We start from the raw sequence: 25,550 nt of genomic DNA, 5'->3' as shown, positions 1-25,550 counted from the left end.
GTGCCAGGAAAGTCTTCTTGGACTGAGTGCATGTTGGACCTAGTCAGTTTTGACTTTCCCTGAATCAACACTGTTTCTTTCTCTCTTGGTCAGGGTGACCCCTCCCTGACCTCCTGTGTGTCCAGGGTGGTTCAGGTGCACGGACTCGGGATCTGCCACATCCACAGTCAGGTTACTGTATAGGTTACTCTCCATTTTGCTCTACTTGCCCTCAGGCTGCCTTTCTTATATCTCAATTGTACATTTAATGCAAAATACTATATTCTCACACTCAGCCATGTTTAATATTTTATTTAGAGTCAGGCTCTCATTGAGTTGCCTCATTTTTGCTGATGGCTAGATTCGAACAAGCAATCCTCCTGTCTCGGCCTCCTGAGCCTCTGGGATCACAGGCATTAACAACCATGCTTGGTTTCACCCTCTGATTTGTCAACTTCTTCATTGGATTGATAGTAGCTTGGAGTCATCATCTGGAGTTATTCTCTCAGGCCCATTACAGTTATGCTCACACCCACCTTCTTTGAACCACAATAAAAGGGATGCTCAGTGGCAAAGTGCCCCTGCCCTCAATTCAGTCTCTACCATGGGGGACAATAAAGGCACCTGAAATTCAATTCTCAGCCCTGGTAGCTATGTGTCTACTTTTCTAATGACTTTTTACACATTAGCCCCCTTCGCCATGGGCAATATTGTTCGGTAGAATGAACTTGGGCCAATGAGCAGGATGTGATAGACTTCACAAAGCCCAATTTAAGAGTAGAGAAAAAAATTGTACTTAATTTCCAAGAGGGGTTAGACATTACAGGCAGTGTTGGCCCCAAGTGGCAATTTTTTATGGTTTAAATGCAGGGTTAATGGGCCCAGGAGAGCAGGGATTTGGTTTCTTTCTGGTTGGACTATCAGTTGAAACCCAAGATGCTGAGAGTGCTGGGTCAGCTCCTGGGGCTATGTTGCTTCCTATGGCTTGTGGCTTTTGTTGAAAACCTTGACATGGAAAGAATACACTGGAGGGGGATTTCCTCCTGACAAAGTGAGTTCAGTCTGTGCAATAGAGTGACATGCGTCCAGGGGGCAAGTGAGTGTGAGTTCATAGACAGGTTATAAGACCACAGATTCCTGAAGCTTAAATCCTACAGATAATACTAAATTCTAGATACAATCTCCCCTATCCATACATGCCTATGATTACCCTTTCTACAAACCTCAAAGTCCTTGTCAGCATCTGAAGACAGGGTAAGGACAGGGTTTCCTTGTCTTCCTGGTGTAGCTGCACTGGTCAAAGTTTCTTTCCTGGTTTGCATCATAACCTTATCTGTTTGGTTGTGGGTGAACACCTGACCAGACCTGTGGGGTCACCAGAGTCACAACTCTGCAGAAGACTTCCTAACAGTTGAAGTAGAACATCACACTAAGCCCAAAGCACCCGTTTTATTTCCACCCCACATTGCTGCCCTAGAGGATCGCCCTCCTTCCTCCCCACCCTTTCTACTGGGGAGGAAGCCTTGGCCATCAGAGCCAACCTCAGTTGCTTCTTTTCATAGATTAGGAGCCTCCTCAAAGAAACAGAGGCCAGGAGATGAGGAGAGTGACTAAATAGTTTTCAAATTGTTTTTATTTTTAGTTATTATATATGAGTCATATATATGATATCTTTAAAAAGTATTTCAAAAATTTGGAGACCGTATCTTTCTAAATCACTTGAGGTCGCATCAGCTAGGGAAAAAAAAAATATATATATATATATATATATAAATATAAATATAATATATACATGTATTATATATATTATATATATATAATATATTATAGATAATATTCTGATTAGATGTATTTGGTGTGAGAAATATATATATATATTATATATATATAAATATATATTTTACATATAAAATATATTTTATATATAAAATATATTATATAAAATATCCATTTTATATATAGAATATGTTATATAAAATACATATTTTATATAGAAAATATATAATATATTATATATATTTTACAAAAAATATATGATATATATTTTATATATACAAAAAATATATAAAATATATAGTATATATATAATAAATAATAAAATATCGTACTTTCTTTTTTAAGGTACTGGGGAATAAACCCAAAGAGGCTTGACCCCGTCCTCTGAGCTCCATCCCCACCCTTTTCAATTTATGTGAAAACAGGGTCTCACTGTTTGCAGATGCAGACCTGACCTTGGGCTCCTCCAGCAGGAGCATCCTGGAGAAGCTCTGCTTTGCTTTTGTGTTGAGGTTAAACCCAGGGCCTCGCCATGCTTGGAAAGCACTCTATGGCTGAAGCCCAGCTTAGCGCCAGGCGTCACCTCTGTCACAGAGGCTAAGCCAAGGCTTCCCACCTTGATTCATTCCCAGCACAGCCGGGAAGCTCCTCCTGAAAAGGGCTGGGACCAAGAATCTTTCACTCTACCCAATTTCAGCCAGTGATTGGACGATTTTAGCTGTCAGTCACGATCCAGAGGCGGGCCTGGAGGCCATTCATCCGGGTCGCTGGGGGGAACTGTCCAATCAGTGCGCAGAGGGAGGGGAAGGGCGGGCTTCCGCAAGCTCGCGGGCTTTTCTTCCTCACCGACTGGGCTACTCCTGCTCCAGGCCCCGTGTTCTCTGCTCCAGGGACTCAGGTGACTGCGCTGCCCGTGTTCTCGGGGATCTTGGGTGCCCAGAGATTCCTCCAGAGGACGCCAGGTCACCAGAGAAGCCAAAAATGGTGAGTTCGCTGAAGATAGGCGGTCAGCACCTGCCTTGGGGCCTGGCGGGCGGGAGAGCTGCGGACTGGCGCGCGGAGTCGCCGCTGTCAGGTGGCCCTGGGCCCCGTCCCCTGGTTCCCTTGGTTTGGAAGGGTAGCTCAGGTCCCAGGTGTCCCCTTTGCTCTCTACCTGTGGCCCGCACTCACTTTTCCCAACGTGTAGGAAGCAGGGCCACAAATGCACCTTCCTTCTCCCAGTGGAGCTCCACCCAGTGGAGGTCCTCCAAATTGCAGGCGCCTCCTGCCTTCTAAAAGGCCACCTCCCTCCACCTCAAAGCTCAGCCAGACATTCTTCTTCCCACTCGTTTCAAATAGACACCGTCTGCTAATTGTCATCGCTTAGTGAAATATTGGAAAGAATCAATCAATCTTCCTTCCCCTCTCCCTTTCCCCCTCCCTCCCCCCTCCCTCCCCCTTCCTCCCCCTCCCTTTCCCCCTCCCTCCCCCTCCCTTCCCCCTCCCTTCCCCCTCCCTTTCCCCCTCTCTTCCTCTCTTCCCCTTGTGTTGGAATCTGGGCTGGCCTGCAGTTTGTGATCCTCCTGCTTCAGCCTCCCGCTTAACTGGGGTTACAGGCCTGTGCCAATGTCCCTGGCAAGAAGAACACTTTTGAAAGCATTTGTTTTCAATTTGTGATTATTATCCTTGAGGGGAAAGAATGAGCACTTAACACTTCCTTGTGTTTGGTCAGAATAACTGCTTTAAAGGGAATAAGTGGGTTGTTTATAGATCCCAGGGATATGGAATTCTGGGCTACATCAATATCGTATAAGTGCTCCTTTTTCTGATAGTCCATTTTGTAGAGTCACACCAGTCCTGTAGTTAGGTAAGCTCACAGGGTAATAATGATGTAGGGACTAAGGAGGCAAGGCACTGAAGGTAGTTGTAAACAGTTTTATCTGGCTGCAGCCAGTCTCAGAGGGCACTGTTTTTGCTGTAATCAATCCATCCATCCCCTGAACCCCGAGTTCAGGTGGTTTCAGAATTTTATACCCAGCATGTAAGGGGAGAGGCTCAGAAGTTCACTTTGTAATAGCAGGACCCCCAAATAACTCTCAGACCACACAGTCTCATTCCAGTTAAGCCTTTATTGCTGGCCAGTGGCAGACACTCTGCTCTCGAAAGAATGAGATGGTCAGAGTGGTACCCCTGCCTTCAGTTGGCTCCATATTTAAGCACAAAAACCACAAAAGGGAAGTTTGGGGGTTCAGGCAAAATAAGCAAGCCTGAAAGTTGTGGTCAGTTAGTCTCCAGTTGGCCCCATAGATCATTCTGTGTTCTTGGGGAATTTTCATGAACAAAAGAATCCAAACTGCCCCAGTCATGAGCTTTTTGAGTGTAATGGCTGAGTTCACAAAGTGAAGTCACCATAGTCAAGTTGTCACATCACACACATAAAAGCTGGTTTTTCTTTCTCTATTCTGACCAAGTTAACCCTTCAAGGACAGCACCTGAGGAGGGGAGAGCTTCTTCTCCCCTTTCTTTCCTCCCCCACCAGCTGTTACCATGGAGCCCAGTTGGTGACTTGTCTGTGAAGCCCAGCTCAAGGCCAGAGGCCTTGTTTGCACATTTCTACAAACTATTATTCTGGATACAAGTGTGTAAAAAACTAGTAAAGGGGAGTCCAGCACCTGGAGTGCTGATTTCTTTTTTTTTCTTTTTTTTTAAATTTTTGGTTTAGAGAGAGAATTTTTTTAATATTTATTTTTTAATTTTCGGCAGACACAACATCTTTGTTTGTATGTGGTGCTGAGGATCGAACCCGGGCCGCATGCATGCCAGGTGAGCTACCACTTGAGCCACATTTCCAGCCCAGTAGTGCTGATTTCTTCCAGATTAGCAGCCCAGTAAAATAGGGCAACACAAAAATAGGAAGTTTATCTACACTGAACTTTTTTTGTGGATACTCTTTTGTTGACAGTCCTAAAATTAGCCATGGTGCATATTTCTGGAGAAACCCAGTTATTTATTTTTTTTTGTGAAAAAATTGGATGCCACTACAATAATGTCTGATGCCTTTACTGTCCTTCATCCCATGCTCTTTTCAGTACGATTTTCAGAAAGGATCTGACTATGGTGCCCAGCCCTGGCTGAAAGTTGTGATCCTCCTGCCTCAGCTTCCCAGTCTGTTGGGATTAAAGGCATCGACAACCCCAGCTACAGAAAATAGTTCATTTTAACCCAAATATTAATTATCATACTAAGGAACATGGATTCAAGTTACTATGAATGATGTGTGTGACCCTCCCTAGAAGAGATTACATCACTTCTTTCTTTCTTTCTTCTTTATTTTCTTTCTTTCTTTCATTCTTTTTTCTTTCTTTTTTTCCCCTTTTTAATATACCAGGGATTGGACCCAGGGGCACTTAAACACTGAGCCACATTCCAAGCCCTTTTTATATTGTATTTTCAGATATGATGTCACTAAGTTGCTGATGGTCTCACTAAGTTGCTGAGTCTGGCTTTCAATTTAGCAATCCTCTTATCTTAGCCTCTCAAGCTGTTGGGATTACAGTTGTGTGCCACTGTGCCTGGCCTCCATGAACTTTTATAAAAGAAACTGTGTATCAGTGCATTAACCAATTGCATTGGTAGGAACATCAGATTGGTGGGATACAGAAAAAAAGTAAAGAAAATTCTGTATGTCTGTTATTGCATTCTGAGCTTTGATAGATTTTAGAGACGTCTGGTCAGGTTAGTGAATATATTTTGAGAAGTTTTGAGATTGTGGTCTGATACAGAAATTAAGATGATTGGCTATTAAAGGGCTTAAGATAGCCCGAGATAATGTTTGCTCTCCATATAGAACCCTGCCTTTCCACCCTCATGGTGGTCTAGTTAGCTAAAGTCAAGTACTCTGAAGGTTCTTTGATGTAGATGCAACTGTATAGAGAACTTGAGTTCACAGCTGTAAAAATCTTGTGCTTTTTCTTTTGTCTTCCTTAGGTGTAGGCACCATGTCAGATTTCTTGGGTAGAAGTTCCCTTTGGACACATCACAGAATCCCATGTCCTCAGCCAGTGTCCTCTCCTGGTGCTGCCACAGAGTGCCCACAGCTGCCCTGTGCCTTGCAGGGTGAACAGAATTTCAGGCCCTGGGTCAGCTGCTCCCAGAGGGCAGCCTGAGGTGTGGGGTGCAGCCTCTCAGGGAAGCTGCTGGGGGCCCTGGGCTGAGGAATCTCCTGGAAAAGGCCTCATCTAAAGAGCTACTTCCTTGAGACCTTGTTTTCCCCAAGCTCTGTTCCCATTCCTTGGAGACAGGCGGACAGTCAGCCTGTGGATGCTGGTGCTGAGGGGCCAGGTCAGCAGTGACTCCTGTCCTTTTAGTCTCTCACAGTGTGAAGGAGCAAAACCTCTCCCAGAGCATAAGTACCACCCACCCCAGTGCAGAGCTGTGCAGACCTGAAAATCCTCATAGACTGGAGTCATGGTCCAGGTGCCTGGGAGGGTGATCCTGGATGCTTTCCATGAGTAAGACCAGGAGGAAGCATATCCCCGCTGTCAGGGACCTTCCCTGCCCCTTGAGCCTGACACATCTGTGCTCCCTCAGCACCAAAGCTTTCTGTGTATCACTTTGAAATGATGTGCTAACTTATCTGAGGCCCAGGTTTATTTATTCAGAGCCAAATGGGATGGACTATTATTACAGAGGCAAGAGAGAGGTGGGTTAAAATCCACCATTTTTTTTTTGTTAAAAATCCCAACTTACAGCCAGATACAGTGGTGCACACCTGTGATCCTTCCTGCTCCAGAGGCTGAGACAGGAGTGTTGCAAATTTGAGGACAGCCTTAGCAACTTAGCAAGGCCTTATGCAACCTGGTGAGACTGCGTCTCAAAATAAAATATAAAAATGGCTGGGGATGTGGCTCAGTAGTAAAATATCTCTGGGTTTAATCTCGGGGGCATCAAACAAGAAAGGAAAAAAGAAAAAGAAAACATCTAATTGCCTAATTTACCTTTTGCGACCCCTGAATATGTGTAGAAAGTTTGTAAGATTCAGATTTGTCTTTTCAGTGGTTTTAAATTGAAATCCAACCCTGGATTCCTAAATACCACATAAGATACAGAGAAAGTCTGTCTTGCATTATTGTTGCAGAATTTGAGTCCAATTTTACAAAAATAGTGGTGGATTAATTTATGAATGTGATTTCATGGAAACTTGTGTCTGTCCTTCACAAGGTGATGAATTTGACAAAGGACGACAGTTTTTCACCGTTGTTGTCTGAACTTGGCAGGTTCATGCCAACTGTGTGGATTTTTGTTATCAGGAATGGAACCCAGAGGTGCTTAACCACCAGCCCCTTTTAGATTCTTTGTTTTGAGACAGAGTCTTGCTACATCATCTAGGGCTGCTGGGGTTACAGATGTGCACCATCACACCCATCTTCATTGTAATTTTTAAGGACAACTTTGGCAATGCCTTGAATACACAACTGTAATCATTTAATCACTGAATATCAGTGAAAGAGTAAATGACACCTGTTTTCTGCAAAGGAGAGATCCGTGTGTCTAAATAAGGGTGCTGATCTCCTCACCATGTCACCTAATTCCTGTTCCCTCCCAACTGCCTCCTCGTAGGGCCACCCCTTTGGGACCTAGCCTTTTAGCTTATGAAACTTGGGAGTAACATAAATACTCTCTCTATTCTCTCTGTCTTGTACATCATTTTGCCTCGTCTTAGACACAGTTTATTGTTTCCAATTTTTTGAAAAGTGTTTTTTGTTGTTGCTGTAGTTGGACACAATACCTATTTATTTATTTTTATGTGGTGCTGAGGATCAAACCTAGGGCCTCTCATGTGCTAGGCAAGCACTCTACTGCTGAGCCAGAATCCCAAACCTCCTATTTCCATTTTTAAATGTAGTTTTTCTTAAGTTTACCTCCAAAATACAGTAAACCATGCCCTAAATTTCACAGAATTTACTGAAACACTCAGTGTTTTTTCAGAGAGTTTAGATCATGGGAACATTCAGTCTTCTTTGTGAGAAAGTGTGGTGTCTTTCCACTGATTTTGTTGTGTTTTTATGCCTCTAATTGTGTACCTTTTGTATTATAATCATTTTTATCTCTCACTACATGTAGTTTACCAAGCTACTCTCCAGCCCAAGAGAATTCGTATTGTAGACTATTGTTTATTTATTTGCTTCCTCATTGAGTGCTGGGAATTGATGCCATGAACTTGCTCATGCTTAGTTATCTCCCAGAAATGAATTTCAATTTCTAAGCAACGTTCTGGAGGTGGGCAGGTGTTTCGCTGGAGAAAAACCTACAGGCACTCGTCCACTGAGCACATCCTCAGCCCTTCTTATTTATTTATGTTTTCTTTTTTTATATTTTGTATAGTTGTAGATGGATAAAATACCTTTATTTTATTTATTTTTTTGTGCTGCTGAGGATCATACCCAGTGCCTCACACATGTTAGCATGTGGTCTGCCACTCAGCTACAGTCCCAGACCCCCTTTTTATTTTTGATGAAGACCAGTCTCACTAAATTTCTGAGTGTCTTGCTCTGTTGCTGAGACAGGCCTCAAACTTTTGCTATTTCCCTGCCTTGACCTCCCTAGTGGCTGATATTACAGGTGCACACCACTACACCAGTAGTTGGGATGAGTTTTGAAGACTTATCATCCAATTTCTTTCCAGATGCAAATAGTATTGAAAATCAGTTTTCTTGCTTTTGTTTATACTTTTGAAATTTGTAACTATGACTCTTCCTCTTTGCTTTATTTTTGCATTACTATGAAAAACGTATTTAGCATATAATATTGTTTCTTATGTATACATTTTTAAAATTTCATGGCTTGATAGTTTATTTACTTCTTTATTAGAAAAACTTTGTTTTCATGAGCAATTTTAGGCTTACATAGTTTTAGTCAGTGTTCTCTAGAGGAAAAGTATCAAGAGGAAGTGTAATTATCAAAGGGGAGTCATGAGATTGGCCCACTTGACCCGAAGGTGGATGTCCATAGTGGCCATCTGCAGGCTGGAGAGCTTGAGAAGTACTAGCTGCTGAGTCCCAGAGGCTGAAGCCTCAGAACAAGGGGGATCAATAGTGCTGCCCTAGACCAGACCAAAGATTCTGGAAACACACTAGAGAATCACTGGCAGAGTCCACTTTGGGAGAGTGAAGAATTTTGTTCCACCCAAGACACCGTCCTATTGGATGGTGCTGCCTAGCTTAAGGAGGTTCTCCAGTTTGGCTCACTATCCCATATGCCCATCATTTGTAGACACACCCTCATGGACACACCCAGAAACTCATTAATCATTGGCATCCTTTAACCCAATCAAGGTAACAATTAAATGTGCCATTACACTTAGTATCAAATACCCCTTCTCTCCAGCTGATAGTCTCCACTGTTTTCAACATATTGCATTGGTGTAGGGTGTTCGTTAGTTACTAAACCAGTGTTGAACATTGGATAAAGAGAATGTATGAAGCAACATCTTATGATAAGCCAAAGTTCACCCTTTACCTTAGGGTTTCTTGTCTGTGTGATGTGATTGTGTGTGTCATGTTGTATACAAGGTAATGTCATACAGAAGAGTTTCACTGCTCTGGGAATCCAATGTTCTACCTGTTTATCACTCCTCCTCATTCCTTCCTCCCTCTCTGCCCCCTAAGTCCCTGGCACCCATCAGTTCTGCTAATGCATCTATAATGTTGTCTTTTTCAGAATGTTCTTAACTTGGAATCTTACTGCACTTGGCCATTTCAAACTGGCTTCTCTCACTTACCAGTCTGCCTTTAAGGGTGCTGTATCTTTCCAGGCTGCAGAGCTCATTTTCTGGGTGATGCTCTTCAGCTTGTCCATTCAGTATTGAATGGTGCATCTTCCTTGCATCTAGCTTTGGGCAGTTCTGGATATGGCTGCTGTAGTCACTGCAGTGAGGGTTCCTGTGCCCATAATTTTCACATCATTTGCATAGACACCTAGAGTGTGATTACTTAATTGTACATTTTTTTGCATTTATGATTAAATTTTGCCTTTATGATTATGAGCATCATTCATAGTTTTCTTTTCTATTTAATACTTTTCTTAATCTATTTAATTTGGATAATATGGTAACTTATGCCTCAGGAAGACTTAGGAGGTTTAACTCAGCTTTTATGTTCTGGACAAAAAGTAGAAAACTGGTGGCAGTTCTTATGTGTTTCATGGAAGCCTGTTTGAGATGTCAGAGCCTTGCTTTGCCTTTTTGGGAAGTAATTAGTTATTGAGTCTGTTTTTCTCAGCAGCCATGGGCTCATCTATTATATGTATTTCCCCTTGTGTGTAAGTTGTAGGAGATTGTCTCTCTCAATGAAATGGTCCAGTTTCTGTAAGTTGTCTAATTTGTGTCAAGCACATTTATGATAATCTGAAGTCCCAATGCATTGTTGATGATGACACTTTTAAATGTGTTAGTAGGTTTTCAGTTCTTGTTGTTTTTTTCTTTAATATTATTGTATATTTTACACTTTTTCTTTCTTTCTATTTATGTGGCAGTGAGGATTGAACCCAGTTTCTCCCAAGCACTAGGCAAGCAGTCTTCCACTGAGCCACAACCCCAGTCCCTGTCCTGTGTATTCTTAGCCTTTTGTTAGTTAATCAGTGATGCTGATGTTCATGAAGAACTTGATTTTGCAGACTGCGGATTTCCTGATTGTTGTTTCATCAACACTTTCTCTGTTACCTACTGTTGAGAGCCACAGCCGAAGGGGCCCCAGCAAACATTCAGACTGCCAGCTGATGATTGGCTCACAGCGGCCCCAGCAACTTCTAGCTGATTGGCTCCTCTGCGGTCATGCTCATTGGGCTGTTTCCCCGTGCTTTCAGACTACGGAGCTGCTCATTGCGGGACTTTTTTGGCTCCACCCACATGACCCAGCCAATCGCCCTAAGAGCACGAGGAGTGGGGGAGGTGGAGAGGCTTGTGGGAAGCCGGTGGTGGCAGTTGGGCTCTGAAAGTTTTTCCTGATGAGCTTTTTTGTTTGGCATGTGTGGTTCTAAAAATAAAGTTTGTTTCTTTTGACAAGTGGCTCCTGAATTGTGCCCAGCCAGACTGCGGCATTTGGTTGGCCGCACGGGGAAGGACTGAGGGTGAGTGATAAGGTAAACTGCTTGCCCCTGAGGGCAGGGTGAGAGGATGGGTAGCCATTTTAAGATTCTTCTTTTGTTTTGCTTAACTTTTGTTTGAAGTTGCCTGTCCTTGGAGATGAGTGAGATGGAAGAAAAACTACTCACATGTGAGGAAAAACTATTTACGTCTGAGGAACAGATACGGAGAAAGGACGGATGCACATTTCAGGAGGATAGAAAGGCTATAATGATTTTTGTTGTTCCATTTTTATTTCATTCTATCTTGGTTTTGTTTGGCGTCATCTTGTTGGGTTATAGTATAGTAGAAATATGGGATCAGAAACTAGTAAAAAAACAAACTGAAAGAGTGTTAAGTAAATTGTTAGAGGAAAGAGGCATCCCAGTAAAATGAAGAGCAGTCAGGGCATACGTTGATACAATAGAAAAATGTAGCCCATGGCTTTTTAAGGAGGAGTTGTTGAATATATCACAATGGAATCATCATGGTGAAGATTTAAAAAGAATAGAAAAGAAAAGCCCAGGGACTCGGCCAGTTGGCACATTGTCATTGTGGATGTTTGTATGTTGTTTGCTTAGTCCAAAGGCCTCTTAAGCTAGTCAGAGAAAGAAAGTGTAAAGCAGAAAAAGCCGTCAGGGTGAAAGTTACAACAGGAGACTGCTACTAACACTTAGTTCTATCACCAGAGGGTGTAAGTGTCCAACCAACAGCACCACCTCTACAGGAGACTGCTACTAACACCTTTCTATCACCAGAGGACATAAGTAATCAACCAACAAGGCCATCTCCATATGCTGGGAGGCCCCCAACCCCCGCAGTAGATAGTTGGGATCCTGAGACTGATTCTCAAATATGCTCTGTATTTGAGGCAGGAGGGCAGCGAATTCACCATGCTTTAAATTTCAAAAAAGTGAAGCAGCTAAAAGAGGCTGTAACAACTTATGGTCCTCAAGCACCCTTCACTGTAAGCATGGTCGAATCCGTTACCAACTTGAACATGACGCCAGCAGATTGGGCTAATATCTGTAAAGCTGTGCTAAATGGAGGACAATACCTGTTATGGAAGGTTGCCAATGAGGAATTTTGCAAGGAGATAGCTAGGCAAAATGCAGTAGCATTTTGTATGCTAGTACAAAAGTAGTAGTATCCTCAGAGAAATCTAGATATGTTGTTAGGAAAGGGAACTTATGAGGATCAGCAGCAACAAATTGCATATGATCCTGGTGTATACGCACAAATTGTTGTAGATGCGGTTAGGGCATGGAAGACATTACAAGGGCATGGAGGTTTACAAGGTCAATTATCTAAGGTAATACAAGGAGCTAGTGAATCTTATGCTGAATTTGTAGATAGGCTTATTCAAACAGCTACCAGAGTTTTTGGGAATACAGAACAAGCAATGCCATCAATAAAACAACTGGCTTATGAGCAAGTGAATCATTGGTGCAGAGAAATCATTAGACCATGGAAACAGGAAGATTTAAACACATATATTAAATTATGTAGAGACATTAATGAACAAGGGCAAGTCGTGGCAGCTGCAGTAAAACAGGCTTTAGATGCCAGAGACATTAATGAACAAGGGCAAGTCGTGGCAGCTGCAGTAAAACAGGCTTTAGATGCCAGGCCAAGAACATGCTACAATTGTGAACAAACAGGACATTTTAAAAGGAATTACCCCATAGGAGGAGGGTTTAACAAAACTAGGTATCAAAGGAGTAGAATACCGGGTATTTGCTCACGATGCTATAGAGGGAAATATTGGGCTAATGAATGCCGTTCTCAAACCACCATAGAGGGTACTGCATTATCAAAAAATGAACAAGGACCAGGTTTTTATCCACGATATCATGGAGAAAGGCATCGGGCTCCATTGCCAAAAAATGGTCAGGGGGGCCCAATGCTCCGGGGCCCAAAACCACAAATATACGGAGCACTGGAGGAACCCAGCAAACCCATCAGGTTAGTGCCCAGGACACATTGTCCATCAGATCCCTCATCAGACAAACCAGAGGGAGTGCAGGGTTGGACATCTGCGCCTCTGCCAGATCAGTACTAACTCCAGAGATGGAAGTTCAAATCATTCCCACAGGGGTGAAAGGACCTCTTCCCAAAGGAACAGTAGGCTTATTATTGGGACACAGCTCTTCTACTCTAAAAGGAGTTATGATAATTCTTGGGGTAATTGATCCCGATTATGAAGGTGAAATAAAAATTATAGCCAGTTCTCCAAAGGGTATATCAGTAATTTCACCAGGAGATAGAATAGCACAGTTACTAATAATACCCAGCATACATGATAAATTTTCCAGTCGTACTGTAGAAAGAGGTTCCAAGGGATTAGGCTCCACAGGTGTAGATTGGGCTATGCTGTCTTTAAATTTAGATTCTCGCCCCATGCTAAAACTAAATATTCAAGGACATGAATTCAATGGCTACTGGATACAGGTGCAGACTTTAGCATTATCTCTCATCAAGAATGGCCAAAACACTGGCCATTACAACAAGCCACTGAAAAGCTTCGAGGCCTGGGAGTGGCGACTAATCCCCAGAGAAGTGCAATGGTATTAGATTGGAAGGATCCTGAAGGATGTGAAGGAACTTTACAGCCATATGTATTGGATCATCTTCCCGTAAATTTATGGGGATGAGATGTCCTAGATCAATTAGGTTTGACATTAACAAATAACATCAACCAAAATGCACCCACTATTATGACTACACAAGGCTTTAGGAAAGGAAAAAGATTAGAAAAACAAGAACAAGGTACAGCAACACCAATACAAATAGATCAAGGAACGGACAGACATGGGTTGGATTTTCAGAAAGGGCCACTGAGACAATAAAAATTACGTGGAAATCAGAAAGACCAGTATGGGTTCCTCAGTGGCCCGTGACTAAAGAAAGATACAAGCAGCCCATGACCTGGTCAAACAACAATTAGCAGAAGGACATGTACCACCTTCTGTATCTCCCCATAATACTTCCATTTTTGTCAATAAAAAGAAATCTGGTAAATGGAGATTATTGCAAGATTTAAGAGCCATGAATAATGAGACGGTTATTATGGAACCTGTTCAATCAGGGATTCCTCAATTGTCTGCTTTGCCAAAAACTTGGTATGTTTTAGTTATAGATATTAAACATTGTTTTTTTTTTCAATTTCAATTCATCTTGAGGATAGTTCACGTTTTGCATTTCCTATCCCTGCACTGAATCATGAAGGTAGGTCCTGATCAGAGATATGAGTGAAAAGTACTCCCTCAAGGGATGGCTAACAGCCCAACTATGTGTCAAATTTATGTTAACAAAGTAATCCAGCCACTTAGAAATCAAAATCCTGAACTACAAATATTTCACTATATGGATGATGTATTATTAGCACACAAAGATAAAAACACATTGCTAGAATGTTATGCCACACTCACAAACTTATTAAAAAATTATAATCTAGAGATAGCAATAGATAAAGTACAATTAAATTTTCAAATTAATTATTTAGGAGTTCTGTTATCCTCAACCATGGTCCGTCCACCAAAAATTCAAATAGGAGTAGATCAACTCAAATCATTTAACGACTTTCAAAAGTTATTAAGAGACATAAATTAGATAAGGACTTATCTAGGTATACCAACAGGAGAGTTGGGACCTTTATTTGATATCCTAAAAGGTCCATCAGATCCAAATTCACCCTGAATGTTAACGCCTGAAGCAAGAAAGGCATTAAAAATCATTGAAACATATATGGAAAATATGCATTTGGATAGAATTGATATAAGTTTGCCTTTATTATTTATTGTACTACCAACAAAAAATATTCCTACAGGAGTATTTTGGCAAGAAGGTCCATTATTATGGATACATTTATCTTATTCTCCTAACACTACTCTTACTAGGTATCCTGAGGCTGTAGGACAATTAATACTCAAAGGAATAAAAGCAGCAAAGGGAGTGTTTGGAATTTCATCCAATAAAATTATTACTCCATATACTATGAATCAAATTGATGAATTAGCTAATGAGCTAAATACTTGGGCAATAATCATGTGCAAATCTAATGTTTCATTTGATAACCACTTACCATCTAATCTTTTATTGTCTTTTTGGTCATCGCATCCTGTAATTTTTTGAAAAATGACAAGAAAAACACCTATCATGAATGCTCCAAATATATTCACTGATGGGTCAAATAATGGTACAGCAGCAATAGTTACCAAACTTTTACATTTTTAGTTCCCAAACAATCAGCTGAAAATGTAGAGCTTAATGCAGTAATACAAGCTTTTGTGATGTTTAAAGGTTCTGTATTTAATTTTTTTTCTGATAGTCAGTATATAGTTAATGCTATAGTATCCCTTGAAGACGCTGGTAGGATTTCCTCTTCCTCTACTGTTTTCTCTTTGCTTTCCAGTATACAAAGTCTAATCTGGGACAGAAAATATCCATTCTTTATAGGACATATCAGGGCACATACAGGATTGCCTGGAGCCCTTAGTTTGGGCAATGATTTAGCAGATAAAACTACACATGACATACATATTTTCCCTACACTATAAGGAGCTACAAATTTTCATAAAAAGTTCCATGTCAATGCTAATATTTTACAAAAGCATTTTAGAATAACTAAGGAACAAGCTAGACAAATAATAAAACAATGTCTAAATTGTGTGACCATTTTACCACAAGTTAATCTTGGAGTCAATCCTAGAGGACTGATACCTAACCATATTTGGCAGATGGACGTTACACACTTGCCAGAATTTGAAAAATTAAAATATTTGCATGTTACAGTTGATACTTCTTCTGGATTTTTGATGGGTTCCCTTCATGCTGGAGAAAAAACTAAAGATGTTATAGCTCATTGCTTACAAAATATTGCCACTGTGGGCATTCCAAAACAGTTAAAAACAGATAATGCCCCTGGTTATACTTCTACCTCTTTTAAACAATTTTGCTCAACATTTGGCAATACTCATATAACAGGAATCCCATATAATCCACAGGGACAAGGCATAGTTGAAAGAGCTAATCAAACTATTAAAATGTACTTATTATAGCAAAAAGAAAAAATTGGGAAGGGGTATATATTCCCCAAAGTTAAACTTAAAATAACCCTTTTTACTCTAAACTTTTAAAATTTGGATTTATCAGGGATTAGTTCTGCAGAAAGGCATATGTGTCCAAAAAATGTACATAAGCCCAAGGTACCTTGGAAGGATATTCTTACAGGACAATGGAAAGGTCCTGACCCAGTAATTGTCTGGAGTCGGGGGGTCTGTTTATGTGTTTCCACAGGGAGAACAGTAGCCGATTTGGATTCCAGAGAGAGTAACCAAAGTGATTTAGTTTCTTTTTTTTTTTAGAGAGAGAGTGAGAGAGAATTTTTTTAATATTTATTTTTTAGTTCTCGGCAGACATAACATCTTTTGTTTTTGTATGTGGTGCTGAGGATCGAACCCGGGCCGCACACATGCCAGGCGAGCGCGCTACCACTTGAGCCATGTCCCCAGCCCTAACTAAAGCGATTTCTACAGACCAAAAAGAAGATGATTTGGTTCAAATCCATAACAGCTGATATCCAGAACTCCAGTTTGGCTACCCTTACATTTTCGACAGAACCAGGATGCTTTTTTCAATATCTATTTTATTATTGCCCTCCTGCATCATGAAGTTCTATGATGTTTTTTTGAGCTCATTCAGACCTAGGTTAATTTTTTGCTGATCAGTTCTATTTTTTGACTATAGAGTTTTTAAACATTGCAATGGAGATTTCACCTGTAAAAAGTTATAAAGCCTTTACTTGTTATGTGTTTTGTGCACACTTGTGTTCTATGTTGTATGTTTGTATGTATGTATGTCCATATATCATACATGATGAGCGCTCATGAAAAAATGGATCCAAATATTTTTTTTCACGTGATTTAAATGGTTTATTTTAAATTGGGTAAACAACTGTTGAAAATTGTTTTAATATGTGAACAAAAAAGGAGCTTAACAGATTTGTTTGTTTACTTTCACCTTTTCTTTTCATTATATTTAATAATTCTCTTCAAGATAATGTAATTTTTTAAGAAAATTGTTTTCTTTTAGTGCCTTCTGGAATGTTACATAATTTTTTCTTTAGCCATTATTGCCAGAATTCCTATTTTCATCCCAGTGCTGGTGAAGACAAAGATAAACTACAGCTTCTGCAATAGCCATCACTGAACTGCTTGCAGAACTTGCCTGGACTATGTATCACTTGTGTGCATTGTGAACTCACCTGTATGCATTGTGAACTCTCTGTTGGTGAAGCAAATTGTGGTAGCATTGGGGTATTTTTGCTGATGATGTCATTGGTGGTACAATTTTTCCAAAAGGAGCCGTCAATTGGCTTGGTGTATCTTCCTCCCTTCTGCTTGTCATGATCATTCAGCTAAAATTTGGGGGCCAACAAAGGTGAGGCAAAGAACCTCACCCCCCCTCCCCCACTGGTACAAAGACCTATCCACAGGTGTGGCTATATATTGTACTGGTAGTCAGTGATGGGTAAGATCCAATTGCAATTGTACCAACTTAAGATAACGGGTAAGGACCATATGTACTATTGGACAACCGAAGGCAGGCACGGTCCCTAAGCCACATGCTTGTTGTTTAAACAGAGAGGGGGAGATATTGAGAGCCACAGCCAAAGGGGCCCCAGCAAACTTTCAGACTGCCAGCTGATGATTGGCTCACAGTGGTCCCAGCAACTTCTAGCTGATTGTCTCTTCTGCGGTGATGCTCATTGGGCTGTTTGCCCGCCAATTCAGACTACGGAGCTGCTCATTGGGGGACTTTTTTGGCTCCTCCAATGTGACCAAGCCAAGTGGCCTCAAGAGCAAGAGGAGTGGGGGAGGTTGAGAGGCTTGTGGGAAGCCAGTAGTGGCAGTTTGGCTCTGAAGGTTTTTACTGAGGAGCTTTTTTGTTTGGCGTGTGTTGTGCTAAAAATAGTTTCTTTCTTTTGACAAGTGGCTCCTGAATTGTGCCCAGACAGACTGTGACAACCTACCTGTGGTTAATTTAGGTTTACCTTGCTCTTTCTCTGGTTTTCTGAAGTGGCAGTTTTATTGGTTGCTTTTAGCCGTTCTTTTCTGAAATGTGTGTTGGATGACTTAGATACCAATACAGCACCACCTCTGGTGTTCTCTATGAATTTCCTATGATGGACTTTTATATTTTTTTCTTTCAAAATGGTCACCTTTTCTCTTGAGTCACCTCTTTGTCCTGTGTCTGTTCAGAGCCCTGTGTTTCTTTTTTTTTTTATTTTTTTTTTCAGAGCCCTGTGTTTCATGTCTCCTTCCCTGGAGGCTTTTCAGGTTCTTGTGATCTGATTTCTGCTTTAGCTCTCATATTCTTTGAGCATACATGGGATTTCACTGGTGGTGCACTTGTAGGGTTGTGGTTTATGCCCTGTAGAGTGTAGCTGTGACCCTGAGACCTCAGTGTGCTTCCCATTTGGTTGAAGGTCCATGAAGCCCTCCTGTCTGCATCATTGTCCTGACAGATTTGGGCTGATGTCTCTGAGGGTAATTGTGGGTTCTTCATTTTTTGGGGTGGTTCTTTATGGTTTCAGTTTTTGAGTATGCTTCTGTGTAAGTGGCAGGGACATTTTCTTTTTTTTCTGTTCCTTCACTGTGCAGACATCATAGCATGCTTACAGATGTGAATGGTGGCCTCTTTAACACACAGACTGTGTGGGATAGTTCAGAATTCTGGGCTACAAACTTGTTGCTTTATCACACTGTGGAGGAGCTTCTGCCTTAGGTTTGCTTGCACCACCATTTCTACAGGCACGATGAATCTCTTTCACCACAGACAACCATTGCATATGTGGCCCAACCTTGATCAAAATGTCCTTGAGCACAACATTGGTATGTGTCTCATGACTTTACATCATGGTAGTGAACTGGCTGCTGTTAAGAAGAGTTTGACAATCATTGGACATTCATTGTTGCTCTGAGACTTAGAAAAATAGCTCCTGCTGTTTATTAAGAAGATTGTTTTGAGAGTTATAAAAATTGGTAAAGCTGTTGTTTGGAGAAAGTGACTTTTTTTTTCTTTAGAGAGGGATAAGAGAATTTTTTTAAATATATATATATTTTTTTGTATTCGGTGGACACAACATCTTCATATGTATGTGGTGCTGAGGATCGAACCTGGGCCACACGCATGTCAGGCGAGTGTGCTACTGCTTGAGCCACATCTCCAGCCCATGGTGACATTATTGGGTCATAGAGTTATTTCTAAGACACGTGCCATCTTTCCACTTACCCCATTCTGCTTTGACAGTAACCATAAGAAATTATCAAATTGTTGTGTTTATTAATAAATAAATTAAATTAATCAAATAGAGAACTCATGTTTGTTTTGGTCATTTAATAGTAAGCTAGTTGACTAAATTTGTTCTGGAGTAAAGCACCTGCAAACTTCTAGTTGTTCTTAGTGTAATCACACAGAATGAGCTCAATCTCCAGTTAACACATTGTGACAACATGTGTAAAATATTGTCTAAATGTTGTCTATGAAGGAATCTCCTTAGTGACCCCATGCTCAAAGGGTGGGAGTGGGGGCTGGTTCTAGGCATTTCTTTAAGTATCGAACAATAGACATTCAGAGGAAACAAGACATCAGTAAATACCATGTTGCCTATATTAACCTTGTATGTACAGGGAGCCACTGAAGTTGACAGAATCTCTCTCAAATGCTTAGTTTTATAAGCATACTCATCACCTTTTTTTTTCTAAAGATAAATACTATCAGAAGTGCTTATATTAGCTCTGTACCACACAGGACATTTGTAGGACATGTAATAGAGGTGCAACCATTAAAGAAGTTATGAGTGAACTGGGAGCCTGTCTTACTTCCTGTGAACTCACCAAAGGAAGGGTATAAATCACTACGATGTTTGCCTTCTGAGTAGCCAATTTCTAGTGTTGGAATGGGTGTAAGAAATTGAGTGCAGTAAAGATTTGATGGACCAAATCATGGAATTAATCAGAAGGCCAGGGAATCATGTGAACATCATGCATGTCGAGTGCAGATTTCTCATGCTGTCAATCTTTTCTGGCCTCCACTATGCATTTGTGGGGTATTTCAGATCTCAGTGACCTTTGAGGATGTGGCTGTGAACTTCACCAAGGAGGAGTGGGCTTTTCTGGATGCCTCCCAGAAGAACCTTTACAGAGATGTGATGCGGGAAGTCCTCAGAAACCTGGCTTCTATAGGTAATAATGTTGGATTAAAATTAATCAAAGCGAGAAGTCATGTTTATTTTGGTCATTTATGTAGAAGGTGAAAAGGATATCAGTTGCTGAATTATTGAAGCATAAATGGCACCTAAAATTTGGCAAAGCATTTCTAGGTCCTGAATATTCATAAAGATTGTTATGTTGTCTCATTTTAGGAAACAAGTGGGAAGACAAGACCATTGAAGATCAGATTGAAAACTGTGGAAGCAACCTAAGGTAACTCTACTCACAAGAGGAATTCATGAGGGAATCTGAGAACTGTCATATAATTTTTTGAAGCAAACCAACCGAAGAAGTATGCATAATTTGAAATGTATTTATTCTTATAATATTTTTTACCAGAAATATATACTTATCTGTAACAGGTATTCAGTCTTTTCAAATACTTTTCAAGTATTTGACATGCAAAAAGTAGTATGAAATTGCCTATGTGAATATCACTATGTGAAAAATAGCCATAGAAAAGCTGTGTTGCAAAGGATTGCTTCCTTCCAATCTCTTTATTTTCAGGGAACTTTAACAAGTCAGAAAATCTAGCCTTTACGTGATGTCGGTAGAAATTTAAAGACCTATAAATAAATAGAAAACTGTGAATGAGTTAGGTATCAATTATGTGCTGGTCACTTCTTCAAAGAAGTCCTATGGTAAACTTCAAACTTTCCCCACAGAATAGTGTGGGGTAACCTTCAAATCGATTCCAATTCTTAATCAAACAAAGAAAAATTTTAATAGAGTAAATCCATGTGACTTCATTATGTGTGCAAAAGATTTCATAGGTCCTTCATTTCTTCATAGGCACATCACATCTCACTCTGGACACAAATACTATTAGCATGAAGAATGTGAAGAGAAGCCGTGTGCATTTAAACAATATAGGAAATCTCTGGTTTCTCTCAAAAGTGTCCACACACAAATGTTGTTACAAACTGGAGATAGACCAAATGAAAGTACAGTATGTGGGAAAGTCATCAGTTGTTCCAATGACATTCAAGGACATGAAGAAACTCATACTGGGTGGCAACCCTATGAATGTCAACAATGTGGTGAAGCCTCTTCTTCTCTCCCAGGTGTTCAAAGACACATGATAACACACAGTGGAGATAAACCTTTTCAATGTGAGGTATGTGGGAAAGCCTTTCATTTTTCCTCTTTATTTAGAAGACATGAAAGAACTCATTCTGGAGAGAAACTCTGAATGTAAACAAGATGGTCAAACCTTTATTTCACACACAAGTCTTCAAAAGCGCAGGATCACGAACACAGGGAATGCACATTTCAAATGTAAGGTATGTGGGAAAGACTTTGCTTATCCCAGATTACTTAGAATACATCAGAAAACTCACACTGGAGAGAAGCCCTATGAATGTAAGCAGTGTTGCAAAGCCTTTTCTACATCCTGTCAGCTTCATAGACATGGAAGAACACATACTGGAGAGAAGCCCTATGAATGCAAACAATGTGGAAAAGCCTTTGCTACATCCTATCAGCTTAACAGACATGGAAGAACACACACTGGAGAGAAGCCCTATGAATGTCAACAATGTGGAAAAGCCTACACTACTGCCTTTTACCTTTGGATTCATAAACACACTCATACTGGAGAGAAGCCCTATGAATGTAAGCAGTGTGGAAAAGCCTTTGCTACATCCCGTCAGCTTCATGCACATGGAAGAACACATACTGGAGAGAAGCCCTATGAATGTAAGCGGTGTGGAAAAGCCTTTGCTAGATCTAGTTACCTTCAGATTCATATAAGAACACATACTGGAGAGAAGTCTTATAAATGCAAACAATGTGGAAAAGCCTTTGCTATGTCCCATCAGCTTAACAGACATGGAAGAACACACACTGGAGAGAAGCCCTATGAATGTAAGCAGTGTGGAAAAGCCTTTGCTAGATCTAGTCACCTTCAGATTCATGGAAGAACACATACTAGAAAGAAACACTTTGGATGTCAAGAATGTGGAAAAACATTTGCTTCATCCCGTCGTCTTTACATACATGGAAGAATGCATACCAAAGAAAAGCCATATGAATGTGAACAATGTGGAAAAGCCTTTACTGCTTCCTCTTACCTTCAGATACATGAACGAACTCATACTGGAGAGAAGCCCTATGATTGTAAGCAGTGTGGCAAAGCCTTTGCTACATCTAGTAAACTTCAAATACATGGAATAGTGCATACTGGAGAGAAGCCCTATGAATGTAAGCAGTGTGGCAAAGCCTTTGGTATATCTGGTGACCTTCACATACATGAAAGAACTCATAGTGGAGAGAAGCCCTATGAATGTAAGCAGTGTGGGAAAGCCTTCACTCAGTCCTCTCACCTTCACTCACATGAACAAACTCATACTGGAGAGAAGCCCTATGAATGTAAGCAGTGTGGAAAAGCCTATGCTAGATCCAGTGAACTTCAAATACATGGAAGAGTGCATACTGGAGAGAAGCCCTATGAATGTAAGCAGTGTGGCAAAGCCTTTGCTAGATCTGGTGACCTTCACATACATGAAAGAACTCATAGTGGAGAGAAGCCCTATGTATGTAAGCAGTGTGGCAAAGCCTTTGCTACATCCCGTCAGCTTCTTGAACATGGAGGAACACATACTGGACAGAAGCCTTATGAATGTAAGCAGTGTGGAAAAGCCTTTGCTAGATCTAGTCACCTTCAGATTCATAGAAGAACACACACTGGAGAGAAGCCCTATGAATGTAAGCAGTGTGGAAAAGCCTTTGCTAGATCTAGTCACCTTCAGATTCATGGAAGAACACACAGTGGAGAGAAGCCCTATGAATGTAAGCAGTGTGGAAAAGCCTTTGCTACATCTAGTTGCCTTCAGATTCATGGAAGAACACATACTAGAAAGAAACCCTATGGATGTCAACAATGTGGAAAATCATTTGCTTCATCCCGTCATCTTTGCATACATGGAAGAATGCATACCGGAGAAAAGCCCTATGAATGTGTACAATGTGGAAAAGCCTTTACTGCTGCCTCTTACCTTCAGATACATAAACGAACTCATACTGGAGAAAGGCCCTATGAATGTAAGCGGTGTGGGAAAGCCTTCACTCAGTCCTCTCACCTTCGCTCACATGAACAAATTCATACTGGAGAGAAGCCCTACGTATGTTAGCAGTGTGGCAAAGCCTTTGCTAGATCTGGTGACCTTCACAAACATGAAAGCACTCATAGTGGAGAGAAGCCCTATGTATGTAAGCAGTGTGGCAAAGCCTTTGCTAGGTCCAGTGAACTTCAAATACATGGAAGAGTGCATACTGGAGAGAAGCCCTATGAATGTAAGCAGTGTGGCAAAGCCTTTGCTAGATCTGGTGACCTTCACATACATGAAAGAACTCATAGTGGAGAGAAGCCCTATGTATGTACGCAGTGTGGCAAAGCCTTTGCTACATCCCGTCAGCTTCATAAACATGGAAGAACACATACTGGAGAGAAGCCTTATGAATGCAAATAATGAGGAGAAGCCTTTGCTACATCCTATAAGCTTAAGAGCCATGAAAGAACACACACTAGAGAGAAGCCCTATGAATGTAAGTAGTGTGGCAAAGCCTTCACTCAGTCCTATTACCTTCACTCACATCAACAAACTCATACTGGAGAGAAGCCCTAAGAATGTAAGCAGTGTGGCAAAGCCTTTGCTAGATCCAGTGACCTTCACAGACACGGAAAAATGTATACTGGGGAAAAGCCCAATGAATGTCACCAATGTGGAGAAGCCTTTGCCACATCTTGTCTGCTTCACATATGTGAAAGAACACATACTGCATAGAAACCGTATGCATGAAAACAATTGGTAAACTCTTCTGTTATTACTGTTGCACTCATATACATGTAGGAAGTTTACTGGAGAAAAATCCTTTGAATGTGAAATATGGTAGATCAATATTTCATGTCATCCACAAAGACAAGAGAGGCTCACACTGCTGAAAATGTGTGTGTGTGTGTGTGTGTGTGTGTGTGTGTGTGTGTGTGTGTGTGTGTATGTGTGTATGTGTGAGATAGAGAGAGATCAATCAATCAATCGATCCACTGGGGATTTAGTCTGGTGGTGCTCTACCACTGAGCTACATTCCAGTTCCTTTTTAATTTTTATTTTGAGACAGGGACTTGCTGAGTTTCTTAGGGTCTTCCTAAGGTGCTGAGGCTAGCCTCCAACATTGATTCTTCAGAATCAGCCTCTGGAGTCTCAAGAATTAAAGGCATACACCACCACATCCAACTGAATAACTCTTTAAATGCGTGCTTGGCAGGCATTCTAGCACTGAACGCTCTGTATCTCAGGTGGTGAGTTTGCTGCAGCTGTGAGTGTGGACCCCACGGATAACCACATCAACAGATGTAGCTCTGCAGGTGTTTCCCCCACAATTGCAGCCGATCTCTTCCTTTTTAAAGGTCTTTTATACCAGTGAATTTTTTAAAAAAAACTACATCCAATTTAGGTTTTCTCCCCATGAATAGTACTTAGGTGGAATATGCCAGAAAACCCAGGCTTGATTTCTCTGTTTTAGAGTACCTCAGTAGCCCTGGAAAAAATTGTGTGATGGTTTTCTTAACAGACACTACATGACCAAAGGCTTGGTAAGGAGCATCCCATTCTGATGTCCTAATATAGCGGCTCTCCCTTCTCCACCAAATAATCTTAAATAAACTTCTCAAGAGACCTTCACCATAATTTTCTTTCAACAGAATGTCAGGAAAAGATTTTGCAAAGATCTCAATGTGGGTTGTAACACAGACTTCTGCTTTTGTGGCAAAGCTTGGAAGACCTCTGACCAATCTTACAATTGGTACACAAAGCACTTTCTGTGAACTAATCAAAACAACAACAACAACAACAACAAAACCTTTATGTATACCCCTACAAAAAATATAAACCTCCATCCCTGTCCCACTGGATGTAAATAAAGATCAATGAAATTCCAAGCAGTGAACCAAAAAATATTAAGTAATACCCCTCAGAACCTAATTAATGTGCTCCTGGAACATTCCTTGGGTGTCTAGCCTCATGTGCCGTACATCACTAATAAAGCTACAGCCTCCAATCAGGTGATATTGTGCAGTACTTGCTGTGAAGTGGGCTGTTTCTGCTCAGGCTAAAAGATTCAGTTACTTGTCCCAAGGATTCAAAGCCTCCTGAGCAAAACCTCACCCACAACCTATTCAGGTGTCATGGATCATGTGTGATTATTGGTAAGAGTTCCTTACATACTTGTGTCCAAATTTTGAAGTTTGCCAACATGCCAAAGATGGGTTGATTGTCACTGCTATCTCTGTTCCAGCCTTTTGCTGTGTCTTAGTGCTCTTTTGGAAAGGAAGGCCAAAAGAGTGTGCTGTGGCCCTTCTGTTTTTGATAAATACAGCCTAAGCCATCCTGTAAAACTTTTTCTTTTAAAGATAGTTTTGA

The 25,550-nt window shown here is 40.9% G+C and overlaps 1 pseudogene across 1 annotated transcript; it reads left to right on the top strand.

The window, feature by feature from the left end:
• The first annotated feature begins 2,558 nt into the window (after positions 1 to 2,558).
• LOC144374437 (uncharacterized) lies at positions 2,559 to 25,193 on the top strand (annotated as a pseudogene). The gene is made up of 4 exons (XR_013433835.1): positions 2,559 to 2,739; positions 19,977 to 20,103; positions 20,283 to 20,343; positions 21,377 to 25,193. The product of XR_013433835.1 is annotated as an uncharacterized LOC144374437 (transcript).
• The last annotated feature ends 357 nt before the right edge of the window (positions 25,194 to 25,550 follow it).

This window comes from Ictidomys tridecemlineatus, unplaced genomic scaffold (assembly GCF_052094955.1).
Source record: "Ictidomys tridecemlineatus isolate mIctTri1 unplaced genomic scaffold, mIctTri1.hap1 Scaffold_696, whole genome shotgun sequence".
Classification (NCBI taxonomy): domain Eukaryota; kingdom Metazoa; phylum Chordata; class Mammalia; order Rodentia; family Sciuridae; genus Ictidomys; species Ictidomys tridecemlineatus.
The sequence above is the reverse complement of the archived record's forward strand: the minus strand, read 5'-3'. Positions and strand labels throughout refer to the sequence as shown.